Here is a 17,303-nt window from a genome sequence, read left to right as displayed (position 1 = left end):
TCCTTGTGTTGAGAGGTGAGATTATAAGGAATTCATTGAAGCTGGACAATATACCAGTGTCTGACTTCATATCACAATGTAATTAACAGAAGATGTGTCTTCCTTGCGAATAATGTTAGTTTACCTCGCAAATGATGTTAGTATATACTATAATAAAGACACCATGAAAGAGGATGATTAGTTTCCTCTTGAGAAGTTTACTGAAATGCTAATGAAAGAGCAACAATACTAAATGTGACACTTCATTTGTATCGTCTGTCAGAACGTATCTTGTTCTTCATGTTGGTGACATCAGCTGTAACTCGGAGTGGTGATTGGCACAAAGCTATAATATAATCGAAATAACTTTTTATTTCTGATGTAATTCAAGATTACCAGCTCTGGGCGTGCCATGTCATGAGGATCAGTGATGGGGATTCATGAAAAATAAATGTTAAACTTCTTGGCGCCCAGTTGCTTCAATCCAGGGGTGGCAATGATCAAATCAACCTGATTTAATCCAGTAATTAAATCATTAAAAAATCATGATTTTTAATTTGTTTTATTCTTTTATTTGAAAAAAACAAATTGAAAATTATGGTTTGGTGGTTAATAAAAACTTAAGCATAACTGTGCTGCATCTATTCATTTTGATATAAAAAAAATGCAAGTACAAACTTTAGGCCAGAACTGGAAATCTAAAAGATAAATCAATAGTAATTCTGTCATAAAATATATTTTGAGAAAAAAAAGGATTTAGAGAACATCTAAAAAATAAAAAAATAAAAATAAAAATATCAAATAAATCCCCGATTTTTTTTTATTTAAAAAAAAAATCACCAACCCTGCTTCAATCTCGAGCCATTCAGTGCTGTCGTAAAATATTCTAATAATATTCTGATGTTTCCTTTGTTCTTGGAGGGTATCCATTATTGAAATAGATAATAAAGTCGGCAGTGTTAAATAGAGGATGTGAAGTTTCTTTTACGTCTGGCATTCCATACAGTTCCCGTCATTTCAAAATAAATTTAATTGGTGTTTTTTTTTGTTTTTGTATGTTTACTATTATTTATTTGATTTCCAAGTCTTTATTTTCACTGCTTGCATTTTTTCCTGCCAGTGGCGAGAAACCTGCTCTCTCTCTCTCTCTCTCTCTCTCTCTCTCTCTCTCTCTCTCTCTCTCTCTCTCTCTCTCTCTCTCCTATTGTCTTCTTATGTGTTGCTTGACTGTATTGTGAGGTCTGCTGCACGAGAAGACGGTGTATTACAGTTTATGACTGGTAATGTCATTGTTTGCTTTTGCTGGAAAAGAGGTCTCACCCTTCGCTAAAGGGTTCCCCCACTTCAGAATTTTAAGGGGATTTTTTTGGGGGGAAGCAGTTATTATGGTATTCTTACCCTTCAGACGAAACAGCTGGGAATCGTCTCTCGCTGTTGGACAGATGTGTTTGTGATTTATTGAATTTATATGCAGCAGTGTCTCGATGCACAGATATAAAAATTTTATATATATATACACACACACATTGCCGGGACGCACAATATATGACATGTTATATTTTATATAATTACATATATATATATATATATATATATATATATATATACATACATACATACATATTTTATAGCCACTGTTGCTATCAGGTGGAAATTAAACCGTCACAATGAAAGGAGGATTTAGTTGAAAAAAAAAATTCTACCACAGAGAAAAGAAAACCATTAAAAGAAAAAATATGTGGAGGGGAAACAGAATGTTTATCTCATTTACGACTCTGACCGGGACCCTGTGAAAACTTTTCTTTTCCTAAGCCTTCGGGAAAGAGAGAGTAATAGGGCCTGTTACTATAACTGGCCATGATAAGCCGGCAACGAAAGTCGAAGGAAAGATAGGTGACCCTTACTATACATTAAACTTGAAAATACAGTTAGTCACTTTCAGCATGTGTTGTTGGGAGTGAAATAGTATTAGTAAATTAATTTCATAGGAAAAAAAATAAAAAATGCTCCAAAGTTTCTTCCGCGCAATCGAGTTTTCTGTACAACGTATAATGCTGTATAAAACCATCAGCTACGATCGATAGCGCTTCAGTTGCTTCCCAGATGCGGTAGAGTGAGGGTGCGTCCCATGCCTCCAGAAACCGCTGCCAGATGCACGATCCTTGGCTAACTTTAACCTTGAATAAAATAATAATTGGAGGGTGGATAATCAACATAACAATTTGCAGCTCTCCAGCCTTTGTAGTTTTCAAGATCTGAGGGCGGACAGATTTAAGTGCGGACGGACGAACAAAGCCGGCACCATAGTTTTTTTTTACAGAAAACTGAGAAGGATAAACGCATTGAACGGATGTTTTGTACGTTTGTTGACCGTAAATTTTCAGTATCCTGATTTTTTAAATTTGAGATTTTTTTTTTTCATCAGAAATATTTACTTTTTTCTATTCATGTATCTTGATGATTATTGATTGATAGATTTATCGTTCCTTGCTCTGCCTAGGTATCAGTGAGATAGAGGTTCTTGAAGTATGGTTTTGTCGAGATAAATTGCCGTACATGTTGTATATCTTTAGCTCTTATTATGAAATTAAATTCAATACTGAACTGCAGTCACTATCTTTTTCCTTTATCCTAATGCTTCCCGTGTTAGTAATATTAGCAGTGATAATGTGAGTAATATTTGAAGGCAGGAAAACAAGCATAATGTGGTGTATATTTGTGCAAGAAGCATTCATCATCTTATAATATTTTTGTTTAGGTTTTGTGGGTTAGACAAAGGGAACTTGTAGTATTTATTGATTATTTTTTCATAGTTGCAAATGCCTTTGTACATCAGAGTCGCTTATTGTATTTTCTTTGTGGTTTGTTTTATAAGTTTTCTTGTTATAGTCAAAAGGAAATGAAGGAGCTTTTTAATCATTTTTATTGTATTTTTTCACGAGTCGCTTTTGATATTTTCCGTGTGTAGTTATTAGCTTTTCAATTGGACTTGTTTGTTATTTTCTGCCCTGTTTGGTGCTTTAAGTTTAAGTCATGTGGACGTTCCTAATTTTATTAGCTCATACAAAAAGTATATTCTGATTCTTACGAGTACAGCCTAAAGCAGCAGACCCGTTTAAAGACGTGACAAGTTTCCTTCTGAACGTGACCTCAGTCAAACATTCCCTGTGGCCTCTAGCTATATGTTAAATATAGCATTTGAGAGAGGGAGAGAGAGAGTGTGTGAGAGAGATCCGATTAAACAATCGCATTGGCACTCATGCAGAGAGAGATTCTTATGGCGTCACATCGTTAGCAACACCGTGATTGGCTGCCCGATCGTCACGGGAAAAGCATCGCCACCTTCTCATTGGTCGGTCAGCCGCCGCCATCCAAGGACGACCATCAAGTGGCATGACCAAGGTCTTGCGGCGCCCCCAGGGTCATCAAGGTGTTTGGGGAAGTGAAACTTTGAACGATCGAGACGACGGGATTTCTCTCGCTCGCCATGTTTTGCTTTGAGGAATGACTGCCGCCTTCCAATCCTTCGATGATTTTATCGCTCTGAGAGAAAAGCAGGACGATTTAATTGCATCTGAGGAGAGAGAGAGAGAGAGAGAGAGAGAGAGAGAGAGAGAGAGAGATAGTAGCGGTTTCTCCTGCAGGGGCCTTGTGCGGACGTGGTAAGGTCAGGGATGGGTGAAGAAGGAAGGACGGGTCCTTCAGATCTCCTCTTAAGAGCCTTCTCTGATAGTAGCACTTGGCATATTGGTATCTCTCTCTCTCTCTCTCTCTCTCTCTCTCTCTCGTCGTCGTCGTCTTCGTTTCCCCGCGTGGGTGTGTATTTCGGTAGTGGAGTGGAGAGGTGTGGCTGTCTTCTTCCTCCTGCCGGAATGTTTACGTTTTGTTTGTTTGTTTGTTCGCACGTGAGGTAGATGATTGCTACTGATATTAATGTTAGCCCTGAGGAGAGGACTACCATTGCAACTTAAGACCTCAATTAATTGAATAGATTTTACGTTGAGAAGTTTGGAATTAGTAAATAGGTTGTCATCGTCGCTGAGCCAGATTATTTCTTCGTGCACTCGAGTACTGAATAAACTTTACACACTTAAGAAATTTTAATTAGTGAAGAAAACTATTTCCTGTTGGTGTTCCCACTGAGGGAAACTAGTTCTTGTAAGTATTCGCCCTTAAATAAATATCTCTCTCTCTCTCTGGGGCCTCTCCGGCTCTCTCTCACTCTCTCTCACCTCTGGCTCTCTCGTCTCATCTCGTCTCTCCCGGATCTCTCTCTCTCTCTCTCTCTCTCTCTTCTCTCTCTCTCCTGAGGGCACTTCAGAAATGTTCTTTCATCAAGAAAGTTTACCCCATCATAATTAGATATATATTTATTTTCCTTGATTGAATTGTGTCATCTTCAAGAAGCACAAACAGAGAGTGAAAGGACCCGGGTGGACTGGGATTCGTAGCTTCCAAGGGACAGGTCCTTCGTTTCTCTTGACCTTCACTAAGGATCTTTTCGTTTTGTGTCCCTTTGACCTACAGCAAGAAAAATTCGGTGGTTAATAATTCACCAGAAGGAATTTAATTATGTATTTGTCATTACTAACGTAGACTGGAGGTAACTGGGAGCATTTTAGCCTCTTTAGAAATAACTTCAGGTAATTTTAATTCGTATTTCAATGTTTCTATCAGTTCTGAAGATATGAATTTATGAGTTCATCTTCGTGAATCGGCTCTGTATCAGTCGTATTGCTTCTATGGTAAACTTTGATGGTTATGAAGGTACTAGATTATATGCTCTCTCTCTCTCTCTCTCTCTCTCTCTCTCTCGTGTGTATATATAAACGGTATCCAATTATTAGGACATTCTTCTCAGCAGCTAAATGGTAAGGGTTCATAATCGCCCGCCCCTTGGGGAACTTGATCCAATCGGCGAAATAACGTATCTGGCAATTATTAGGCTACGATGGGTGGAAATCCCACCTCAGAAAGTCGTGAAGATAAAGCCCTCCGTAACCAACCACTCTTGCGGCAAAAGAATGAAACGCCATTGAGCGGCAAGAAAAATATAAAGACAACTTCACAGGCGATATAAGCCCTCGGGCCTTGAAGAAGAAGCTACTTTACTCGGGCGGTAACAGAACGCCTTAATAATGCGTCGTCTCAGCTGAAAAGGAGAACTACTCCTTCGACAACAAACACGTTCATCGTAATAGCTTCTTCTTTCAGGGCGGCCGCGTCCATAAACAGGAGGCCGATCTAGCTGTCCAAATAAGCAGGAGATAAGGTCGGAGAACATTACTGGCGTCGGGTTAGGATGTAATGAGGAAAGAGGCGAATAAGGGTTGGGGGGGAGGGGGGTGGAGATGAATGGGACGATAATGGCATGGGCACACATCGAATGCCGAAGGGGAGAGAGAGAGAGAGAGAGATCGGACACACCTTCTTCATGAAACACTTTTGGAGAGAGAGAGAGATCGGCCACACTTTTCATGAAACACTTTTGAAAGGAGAGAGAGAGAGGATACACTTTCTTCATGACACACTTTTGAAAGAGAGAGAGAGAGAGAGAGAGAGAGAGGGGGGGGGTTAGACTTAAGCATTATCAGTATCCTTCCTTAAAAAAATAAATAACAACACGGAACACGTGAGACAAATACGGAAAGAATATTAGCCAAGGACAATAAACAAGAATAAAGAGAGAGAGAGAGAGAGAGAGAGAGAGAGCCCAGGTGTTGGTTAAATATAAAACCCTCCTTGTTATGAACGCAAACAAGCGTTCAACTGCGTCAACATAGAGCTCCTCCTGGTTGTGAGAGGTCCTCTGTGAACTCTGGGTTCTATAAAAGGGGGTCTCTTTTCTTAGCTGTTTGTTTGTAAGGGAACCAGAAGAAGAAGAAGAAGAAGAAGAAGAAGAAGAAGAAGAAGACGGGTGTCGTGTTTTGTTTGCGCCTCTGTCAAAAGACCCTCTGAAAAATTAAATGTCTGGCGCTGCTTATGGTAACAGTGTCTTTTAAGATAAGAAAAAATCCGTTAGGTTGTTATTTATTACGTTCGTGTTTCTTTGTTTTATGTCTGCTCTTTTGGGCTACTAATGTATGCAGCAGTTGATATCTGATGTTTGTTTGTTTGTTTGTTTGATTTTGTCTGCTATTTGGATAGACTAATGTATGCAGCAGTTAATATTTTTTTCTGCTCTTTTGGTTGACTAATGTATGCAGTGGTTAATATTTGATTTTTTCTAATTTTTTGGGTGAGTAATGCATGCAGCAGTTAATGTCTTGAATTTTTTCTGCCCTTTTGGTTGACTGATTTTTATTTTTGTTCATTTTGGTATGCCCTTTTGGTTGATAATAAATGCAGAATTTTTTGTTTTTTTTTTTTTGGGTGGGGGGGGGAGACGGTTGACTAATGTATGCAGCAGTTAATATCTAATTATTTTTTGGTTGACTATTGTATGCAGCAGTTAATATCTAATTATTTTTTGGTTGACTAATGTATGCAGAAGTTAATATCTACGATTTACTAATATGTGAATCTTATTGAAATTATCACTACACTTTGTGGAATTCCAAAAATGGGATCTATGTTAATTTGACCGCAGTTTTGTCAACTTCCCTAGACCCCAATAATCCCTTTAACACTTAAGATTGTTTACTTATATATTTGTTTAGTTGTTTTTTTTGACCAGCAGCTATTGTTTCCAACTTGTCTATTTGTATATGGTTGATATACAGGATATTATTATTATTATTATTATTATTATTATTATTATTATTATTATTATTCTGTTAAAAAGGATGGCATTAAGCGAGTTGATTTTATATATTGTTTTTTCTATTTTCCTTGCAATTCGCTTCTCAGGCTCAGCGATGTTTCTGAGTAACGGGCCAATATTCATATTGGGAATTTTCAAAAATTGTAAATGCTGAAGGAATCTTTTATTAGAACAGGATATCAGGTTAACAGCATTTGCCTAAAAGAGGGTCTTCTTCCAAAATATTATTATTATTATTATTATTATTATTATTATTATTATTATTATTATTATTATTATTATTAGTCAGTTTACTTGTGAGAAATCCTTCTCAGCTTATTGGGATTCGTTACATAACAGATTAACAAAATTTAAATCAGAGCTTCATGCATCGTTTCTTGCAAAAGTGGTAGTAATAAACTGTCGCACTCTGTACGCAGTAACCTTCAAAACCAAAACATACATTACTGAAATAAATTAAGTTATGTTTAGTTTCACTGTCACGCGCGAACGGTCATATGATCGTGTCCTGAGATATGTATCTTCGCTGAGATTGTATTTGGTTCCTGTAGTTGCTGAGAGATATCACGTCCTCGGTGCAGTAACCTGTTTTCTGCCCCGTCTGCTTGTCTCGGAATAATTCATATATCGGTGCCAGTGAAATAGTTCTCAATATTTTCGGTCATGGATTGGTAACAACTAGCTTGTAGCTTCCCGTAATGCTTGCTAACGTAAGAATTGCGTTTCTTGGCAGCTAGCAGTTATTTGTTGCTTTAATCATTTGTTACATATCTTTATTTTTACTTTCATAAGTATCAAGTATTTGGTTTTTGATATGTGTTTATTCAGTATACGTCATATTTTTACTTTTATAAGTATCTAGTATTTGGTTTTTGATCTGTGTTTATTCAGTATACGTCATATTTTGATAGGTATATCTCGCCTTTGGTTTGTGTGTGTGTATTCAGTGTATACTTCATTTATAATGTTTATGTCTCATGTATTACTTTTTTTTTAATAAGTGTTCATCCAACATAACCTCACCGTTCAATAATTATATCTCGTCCTGTTTCATTTCTTATAGTGATTTTTTAAAAATAAGTTTACCTCAGTATTAAATAAGATATTTATGTCTCGCATGTTAGCTTTTTGTATTTTTGTAAATGCATCTCACTTTTTTAATGTTTTTGAAACGTCTGTCATTGCTTCACAGTTCCATCAATTACTGCAGGGTTGTTCAACAATCATTATTCACTGGTAATTGCTGACATCATCTTGTCACTGACATGTCATCAACAATCACTAACCAATCACTACTCTTGACACTCATGATTGCCATTTATTTGGTTGTTGATGTTGATAATTAGTCAGTTAGAAAGGAGGGTGCTCGTCAACGTTTTAAATTAATAACCTTTTTAAATGGGTATTATCTATTATTGTACCCTCTTTCTTCTCCTCCTGGCATACTACCTGGCATACTAACTGCCTCAGGTAGTATGCGGAGTAGGAAGACTGGGGATACTCAGTGTTACCTGAGGGGGGGGGGGGGTTCAAGGGCGCGAAGTCCCCCCCCTCCCTCCCTCCCCTCCCCTCCCCTCCCCTCCCCTCCCCTGGGCACGGCGCCCCAAGTTAGGTTAGGAAGATAAAGGTCTTGTTAGGTCAGGACACGGTATTCTAGGAAAGGTTAGGATCTCTCACGTCTACCCTACCTTGTCTTCTCCCTACTTTGCATCCCCCCCCTCCTCCTCTCTCTCTCTCTCTCTCTCTGTCAGATGCCTAATCCTTTGCCTCCAGACGCCCTTAGGGAAGGCAACAAGTTCAGTGGGTATACTCGGGAGGGAAGTGGAACCCGTGACCGGTGCCAAGAGCGGCCACATAGTTCGGGTGGTGTGAGGCTGAAGTGAGCCAAATGTAATTTGTTTTTGCCGTATGCGTTCTCTTCAGATCGTGTGATGCTGCTGCTTCTACAGGTAGAACGACAACAGCGGAACTATTTCTGCGTCTTACGACTGCGTTCAGGATTAAAGAATTTGATTTTGGTTGTTGTTGTTGTTGTTGTTGTTGACGAGTTTCTTCGAACATTAGGTACATACCGTTTTTTTTTGTCGTCGTAATTATTGCAGTAATTGTGTTTGATGTTATAGGTCATCCAAGATATGATTTTTCATCTTTATTATTGCAATTATTGTGTTTGATGTTTTAGATCATCCAAGATGTCTTTTTATTATTATTATTGCAATAATTGTGTTTGAGGTTACAGGTCATCCAAGATGTTTGTATAGCTTTTTTCAAGGGTTTTCAGGCTTTATGCCAATGAGTTATTATCATGCCATTTTATTGTCAGCTGAAAATTACCAATTAATATTCTGTACTGTTAATTTTACATGTCTATAAAAACCTTCAGTTTTCACCTAGTGGTGATCAGGAAATTACCTGTCTTGTCGTCCCAGTATATTAATGAAATAATTAATATGCTTAGAAGTGATTATTCAGTATCACGCGCTTGTTCTCGACATAGACTGTTCTCTAACACATCCTGACCAGGAAGGTCAATAGTTGACAAATACTGACATGAATTTTTTTTTCTGCGTTTCCTATTTAAAACACGTTACATAACTTCACTTGATTTATGTTTAATGTTGGATTACGTAGATCTTTGCCCTAGACTTCAGATGTCAGCAGGTGACATCAAGTCTTAGCCATACAAACTGGGCATGACACTGACATAAGAACAGATTATATGTCAGGTTTCATGTAATTAATGTGCTTACTACATCAATAGTTTATTAAAAAATATATTAAAAAAAGAAAAGAGAAGTAGCGTCATATAGTATTATAACATAACTCAGTATTTATATTTAGATTACGAAATATTATATTGTTGTTGCATAATGATTGATGACTCGTGAATGCAGTAAAAAAAAGTATTGTAGGTATAACATCACATCTCAATATTTGAATTAAAACTCTTGTGTGTTTATTTTGTTTTATTTTTTTTATTACTCGTATCATTGTCGATCAGGTTACGAATAGGTTATAACAGCGACATACAGCTCATAAGCTTTATTAAACTATTCCGGTTGCACATAATACTCATAAATAAACAAAGTAAGAAAGAAATCAAACTTATAAAATGCTTCGAATTCAGAATCCTCTTATTTTAGGTCGAAATGGGCACAGGCTAGGTAAACAGCGTCCCAATACCCTATTGGCTTCATGGCCTGTTTAGTTTACACATTCTTTTAGCAATATTCATGTTTCACGGACGAAATCTTTCAAGTAATATCCTCTCATTTAGACTCAATGGGGGATACATAATATGTATTAGTGTATATATATGTATATGTATATATATTGAGTGAGAAAAAGGGAGTACTTTCTGGAGAACTTTTGCTTTTATTTTCATTCTTGTTGCTCCTGTATCTGCCCACATTCTCTCTCTCTCTCTCTCTCTCTCTCTCTCTCTCTCTAGGTTATTTAGGGCTGTTTTGACGTATGCGATGTCACTTTATTTTTATATGTCATTTTTTGCACAGTTAAGTTTGTGGACCTCTTCAGTATGATCTAGAATAATATAATGTGAAATTAAATTTATGTGGTTATATTTTCCTGGTTGCCATATAGCTATCTGAAAAATTTGGAGTCTTCGTGATCTTTGACCAGTTAGAATAAATATACTACTGCTTATAATACATATTATCCCATTAGCTAGTTCCACTTTTAGATAGAAGTTCTAATTGCTTAAGTTAAGAAAGAAGTTGTAAAAGGAAAATGTTGCACACCTGATTGATTTAATCATTTTATAGCTCTCGAACTTCACATGGTGAATGTCAATGAACGTTGACAGATGATTATTATACAGCTGTGTGAGATGAAGCAGATACAAAGTCTTAATAGTAATGTCGTGCAATTGGAAGTTCTTCAAAAGTTCAAGCGAAGATGCAATGTATTGCAACCCTAATGCTATTCTTCTCCTTGCATTTTGATATATTTTTCTCTATTTATTTATTAATATATTTTTCCTTTTTAAGAAGAGATCTATTCTGTCTGTATTTCCCTTTACCTTCTCTTATTTCCTAAGGAACTCCATATTCTTTGGAAGCTTGAATTTCAAGTCAGTGGACCCTGTGGGATTCTTCCATATGAACATAGTTCATCTGAATAGAAGAAGAAGAAGAAGAATTACCAATGAAACTGAAAGCATTCTGTATAATATCCGTAAAAAAATAAAACAGTAGAAGGAATACAAGCCGGGTTACAGGAACAAGTGCACTGTTCAAGCTTTGCTTGAGGTAATTAAATTGTTCCTGCTTTCTCAGATTCAAGCTTAGACAGATGTCTGATTAATTCCTCCGTTTGTGCAGCCGATGTTCAGACTGTTTATAGATAATACGAGACGGGTTTTAAAGTGAATTTACCCAGAGATTAAGAGATTATGGTATGCATTTGGAGGTTTATATTCGTCTTGAAGGAAGCTCACTCGGACGAAATTAATGGAGGTTACGCTTGTTAAGTGTTCAATTCTTCCTAGCATCCTGTTTCAATTTTTATTTTGTGATCATATGTTTATTCAATCAGTGGTGAAAGCAACGATTCATCTATGCGAATCGGAAACACGCCATGAACACCTGAGTCACTGGGTAGTATCCTGCAGGCGTTTTATTTATTTGTCGAATAGTACAAATAGCGTCGCCACCTCCCTCGGAGCGATCCCTGGGACCTTGAACCACAGCAATTGGTAAACACACCAGAAGAGATGCCGGGCGCTTTGTGTCAGGGTTCATTGACATTCGTGGTTGAGTAATGCCCAGCCTCAATAACCCTGTGTAGCAAACATATTGGCACTGACGGGGTATCCTGTCTTGCATGCCCCCCTCACCCGCAAACTCTGTTCCTTTTGAGGCATGATGAGCCCGACCTCCATGATCCCAGTTGTACTGTGTGATACATCCTAACTTAGTTCACGTATCTCGGCAGGATTGGGGCATCTGTGGGTATTAGTGTGTTTATTTTGATGCTTTCGTGGGTGGACGATGCTTTCTTGGAGTAGTTATGGGAGTGGCGTGGCACGTGACAGAGTGGGTAATGAGTGAACGCCATTACAGATTGCTGAAGTTATTTACGGCTCCTGTGGGCGACCGGTAGGAGGCGGGGGGTTGAAGGGGGGGTGGGCGGTGTTCGTAGGTGGCAGTAGCGCTGAGGTTAATAGGTACGATACGTTGGTTGTTATGCATGTTTTGCTGTATCTATATTCTTGGTATACAGGCAGTAGTGCTTTTCTTAGTGTTATTTATTAAGGAGATAGAAAACAAGATAATTAACTTGAATATATATATATATATATACTATACTATATATATATATATATATATATATGGTATATATATATATATGATATGTGTATATATATATATATATATATAGATATATATATATATTTTATATATATATATATATATCCATATCCAAAGTAGTAGGAAAGAACACGTGCTTGATAATATCCGTAAATCCACAGGAAAAAGGTGAGTGAAACAAGGGACTTGGAACAAGTACTTTCGTAGTTTATTCTACTATTTAAATTTCACTCTGAATATTCAGTGTGAGCTTGAGAGTGTAGAATAAACTACAAAAGTATTTGTCCAAGTTCCCGGTTTCACTCATCTATGTACTGTGGATTTAAGGATATATACATACATACTACATAAATATATATATATATATATATATATATATATATTATATATATATATATAGTATATATATATATATAATGTAGTTCCATGAAATAATTTGGTTTTACTTTTAAAATGAATAACTGAAAATGTCTTGCCATCTTCATTTTTTCTAACCTCGTTATTTTATGTATCTAAAAACATTTCAGTATTGTAAACAGTACATATTTGGTACCGCAAATATTTGCTAATGACACCTCCAAAGCAGTATTGTCAGTCCTTGCAAATCGATGGGCGCTATACCCCAATGTAAGAGATGATTCTAGAGGGAAGCAAAATAACATTCATTGTCACAATCATCCAATTTACTGTTAGTGACGATGAGCTGACAGTACGTATTATTTCCCAACAACTTTGGGTGCTCCGTATACGTACAGATAAGGAGGTGCGTCAGCAGGGTGGTTAGCTATTCGTCCCATGCACTAATTTGCTGTTTACTTCCACCAACCAACCCCCCTCTCTCTCTCTCTCTCTCTCTCTCTCTCTCTCTCTCTCTCTCTCTCTCTCTCTCCGTAGAGGGATTCTGGTGTTTCAACATGACGACACGGTAGGGCAATGGGCAAAGGAAATCAAAAGAAAATTTTTTTTTTTTTTTGTTTTTTTTTTTTTTTTTAGAGGTACGAAAGTACAGTAAGAAAAAATATCTCTCTCTCTCTCTCTCTCTCTCTCTCTCTCTCTCTCTCTCTCTCTCTCTCTCTCTCTATATATATATATATATATATATATATATATATATATATATATATATATTATACATACTACATACATTACATATACATATAAGGCCTTTATCTATAATGTTAATCACGTTCCAAATTTTCGTGATTCCGGTATACATGTACACATAAGCAACAATGGAAATTATCTGGCCACACTTCTCCCACACTATACGTCCTGTGACTCGCCTATCTTTCTCTCCCATACCCAGGTTTACCTGTTCCCCTAACAGCTGATACGATATCTTTCGTAGAACAATAGGTAAAAGGGGTTGCGTTTCTTATCGATATTTCATATACTTATAGGGAATAATGGGGTATATATATATATATATATATATATATATATATATATATATATATATATATATATATAGTATATGTAATAGTGTGGCGCAGTGTCGTCATTACAAAAGGCAATAACTTAATAATACTTAAGAAAAAGGCACGAAACGGATAATAAGAGAAGAAAAAGATTTTCACAAGGAAAAGGGAATAAGATAATGACTTTTCTTTGCGAAGGGATTTTGTTACTCAAAACATTAGGCTTTTAGCCATTAGACATCTGGTTTTCATCTCCCCCAAAAAGCCTCTGTCCGTACCAGCGATTAGTGACCAACAAGAGATTATGGGCGACGAGCGATATCTACCAGGCATATTCGAGAAATTGGAAACTACTCTCATTAGCGCCTATGACTAATCGGCGTTCCCTTCGTGAACAGGTCAGAGAGAGCCATCTGGCATACGTTAAAAAGGAATTCTATGACCCGTTGTTTCAAAGGAGGGGAGTGCCGAACTCTTAAGCGCTCCACCCTCTCGAGATAGACCTAAGGACTTCGACGAATCAAAAAGCCATGAGTGTTGGTCATAAGACAGCCCAAAAAAGAAGTATCAACGAATGACCTATGAGGTTACCAAGGGATACCATACGCCCCTAAGAAGCCAGGACATGAAGAAGGAGGCGTATACAAATTCAGAGCCTACGAATCATTGTAAAAGACATGACAGGAAGGCGGTCTTGTATAATGTCTGTAGCCACTAAGACACAAAAGTCTTTCAGAAAATGCCACACCCAGTCGGAATCCAAAAATTCAAAGGCGGTGCTAAGGAGATTCCATCCTAACAAAAGGCCAGACAGAGAGAGAGGAGAGAGCAGAGAAAAAAGGGGAACAGAGAAGTCGAGAGAAGAAACGAAGATAACGACAAAGAGGGGAACGAGGAGAACCAGTGGCGCAGCAACAGGCAGAGAGAGAGAGAAAGACAGAAGAATCCCCAGAAGAAGAACAGGTGCAAAAAGTGTGGTGTGCGAATCAATCAAAGACAGTGAAAGTGACAATCAATATTCAGTGAAATTCCCTCGTGCCTATAGACTCGTAATTGCAACAAGTGCCAATTAAGTTTTATCAGTCCAAGAGCCCAGTAACTCAGAAGGTGGAAAAACTTTTATAGAACCCGAGCAAAGAATAAAGAATTAAGCTCCCATTAATTTTCAATTCTCATCTAAAATTAGAACCCTTTTTTAGCTAATTCAGCAAGGTAAGAAAATTTATATAAGTCAAATTCCCCAAAGTATAGCCTCCAGTGTCGGCACACGTTACCTTAGATCTGTGCGAAGAAAGTAAGTACCAGCACAGATTAATTGGTGGCAGAGCGATGGGATACGATGACATAAAGATTGATATAGTGACAAGATTAATTGATGTCGAGCGGTAAGGATAGGAAGAGACAAAAGAGACAGCAAAGAAATGGTGATTAGCGACGTGATACGAAGACACGAATGACAGTTAAAAACAGCGGCAGCGAAACAGAATCAAAAGTTTAGTGTCGGCATAAAAGATTTCAATCCATTCACGCCACTCGAAAAAGAAAGTTCTCCCCAAAGACAGTTACCAGTGCTTCCCCAAATACAAAGACAGTTACCGAGTCGTAACAATAAAAGCGCTCCAAAAAAAAGCCACCCACACTCCACGAAGAAAAACTCCACTCCGAAGAACAAGAACAGTCGTTCCACTAGAAGAACAAGATGCCGAACGCGTAAAGAATATATCAAGAGGAAAAAAGCACAATTCAGAAAACGCCCAATTCAACGCGCTTCCTTTCCCATCCCGAAGAGAAGAAGAGAGAGAGAGAGAGGTCCCCTTTCCCGAAGAGAAGAAGAGAGAGAGAGAGAGAGAGAGGGGGAACCAACACATCATTCAAAGCGCTGGTAGGCGAACGCAAGCTGTCAGACGTAAACCCGGATGCCGAAGACGACGAAAGAAGATAAGTCCAAAATAATATCCCCACACTTACATAACATTAAACTCCATTAAAAGTAAATTACGCGATTAACATTTCAGTTAGACAATTTCTGGTATTTCAAGATTAAAAGATTTTCTCTCTGAACTTTTTTTTTGGCAACGAAACTACGATATTTCTTCATTTTACTAATTATAACTAATCAGCTACTAAGACCTTTTCCCGAACATTTGTATTTACTAACCAATAACTATAAACTTTAATTTGAATTTTGATTGTGTCATTTTATGTTAATTTTTGTGATTTTGGTTGTTTTTTGTGATTTCTTATACTTTGATTTTTTTTGTTTTAGTATGCTTTTTTGCTTTTTACTTGTTACGTGGAATGAATGTTTACTTGTTTTTACTTTGTTTTAACCAGGGGGGGTAACCTCACGAGAGTCTCTCCGTTAGCGTACAGTTTACGGTCAGTTCAGTATCGTTTTACCAGTACTGTTAAGAGGGTTTTTGTTGTTGTTTAAGAATCGCTTACCGGTAACGTAAGACTTTGAGAATATTTCAGGGGGAAAAACCTTCCTTGATTTTTTTTTGGTGATCGAATACTTTAGTAAAAACAGTTTATTGTTATTATCATTTTCTTTTGGGATATTACGGTCATAACTTTGATACTTTTAATGATACTCAGTACTTAAGAAAATTTCCATTAACGAGTCGATGGTCAAAGGGAGACCGACTCTTATCAGACGTAAGAACGCCTGTGCTCACGAGAAGTCAAACAAGGAAAATAAACATGCCGGAAAGTACACAGTCCGCGAATTCGAACGCAGCAGTAATGGGAACACATAAGGGGCATGTGATTAATCACATAGCTAAATTTTGCGGAAGAAAGAATGGTCAGTTAGCTTGTAACTTAGAGAACTGGATAGAGCAGGTGGAGACACGCCTAGATAGCATAACGGGGACAGATAGAGAAAAGCTTATTGAAGCCAAGAGTTATCTTGATTTGGAAGCCGAGGAGACTTAGAGCGATACGTCCACTCCGAGACTTACGAGATCTTAAGAATTGGGAAGAACTGAAAACGGTATTTTAGGAAGGTCTATTCCACAGTTGGTGAAAGAGATCCAGTCACTAGTTTGGCAAGGATAGTGCGTCAATTTAAGTTAGACGAAAGACGTTATCAAGAGTTTAGCTCTCAGTTGTATAACAATATGAATGAATGGGGTAACTTCATGGAATCCACAGGTTGGATAGAGGTAGAAGGAGGCAAGCAAAAAATGCTAATGAGTCATGTTAAAAAAAAAAATATTTAGACTAGCAATAATGAATCGGAAGCCTGCCAACGGAAGTTATTGCAAGGATGACTCGTAAGTGGGAGACATCCGATGATGTAGCAGAGATTGAAGAGGAGGAAACAAAAATCCTAGGTAGAAGACCTGAAGGGAATCCTATATACAGACCTTTAGTCGCTATAGGACAACAGGAAAGAGGTCCAAATAGATCTAGGACACCATCTAGAAATCAGAATAAGATGCCAGGTAAATCTTCTCAAGGAGGATTTTCGACAGTCACGTGTTATAACTGTCAGAAGAGAGGACATTATGCCAGTGACTGCCGAGGGATAGCCTTCTGTCCTTTCCATAAGAGAACAGGACATAGTGCTCGAGAATGCAGAAATAAATTTGTTTCAGCTCCTAGAGGTAGATCTCAGTCGAGAGGCAGAAATAGAAACCAAAGTCAATCTCCCCCAGTTAGAGGAAATAGAGATTCCGCCCCAAATAGATATGCTAATCCAACAGCAAGTATAGGGTATCATTCAGTCCAGTCAATGTCAGACGACGCAATGGGAAATTTTCTGCTTACTGGTACAATGAATCTTCCTCTATAACAGAGAGAACG

Source organism: Macrobrachium nipponense, chromosome 39 (genome assembly GCF_015104395.2).
Source record: "Macrobrachium nipponense isolate FS-2020 chromosome 39, ASM1510439v2, whole genome shotgun sequence".
In the NCBI taxonomy this organism is placed as follows: Eukaryota; Metazoa; Arthropoda; class Malacostraca; order Decapoda; family Palaemonidae; genus Macrobrachium; species Macrobrachium nipponense.
Note: the sequence above shows the minus strand (reverse complement) of the source record.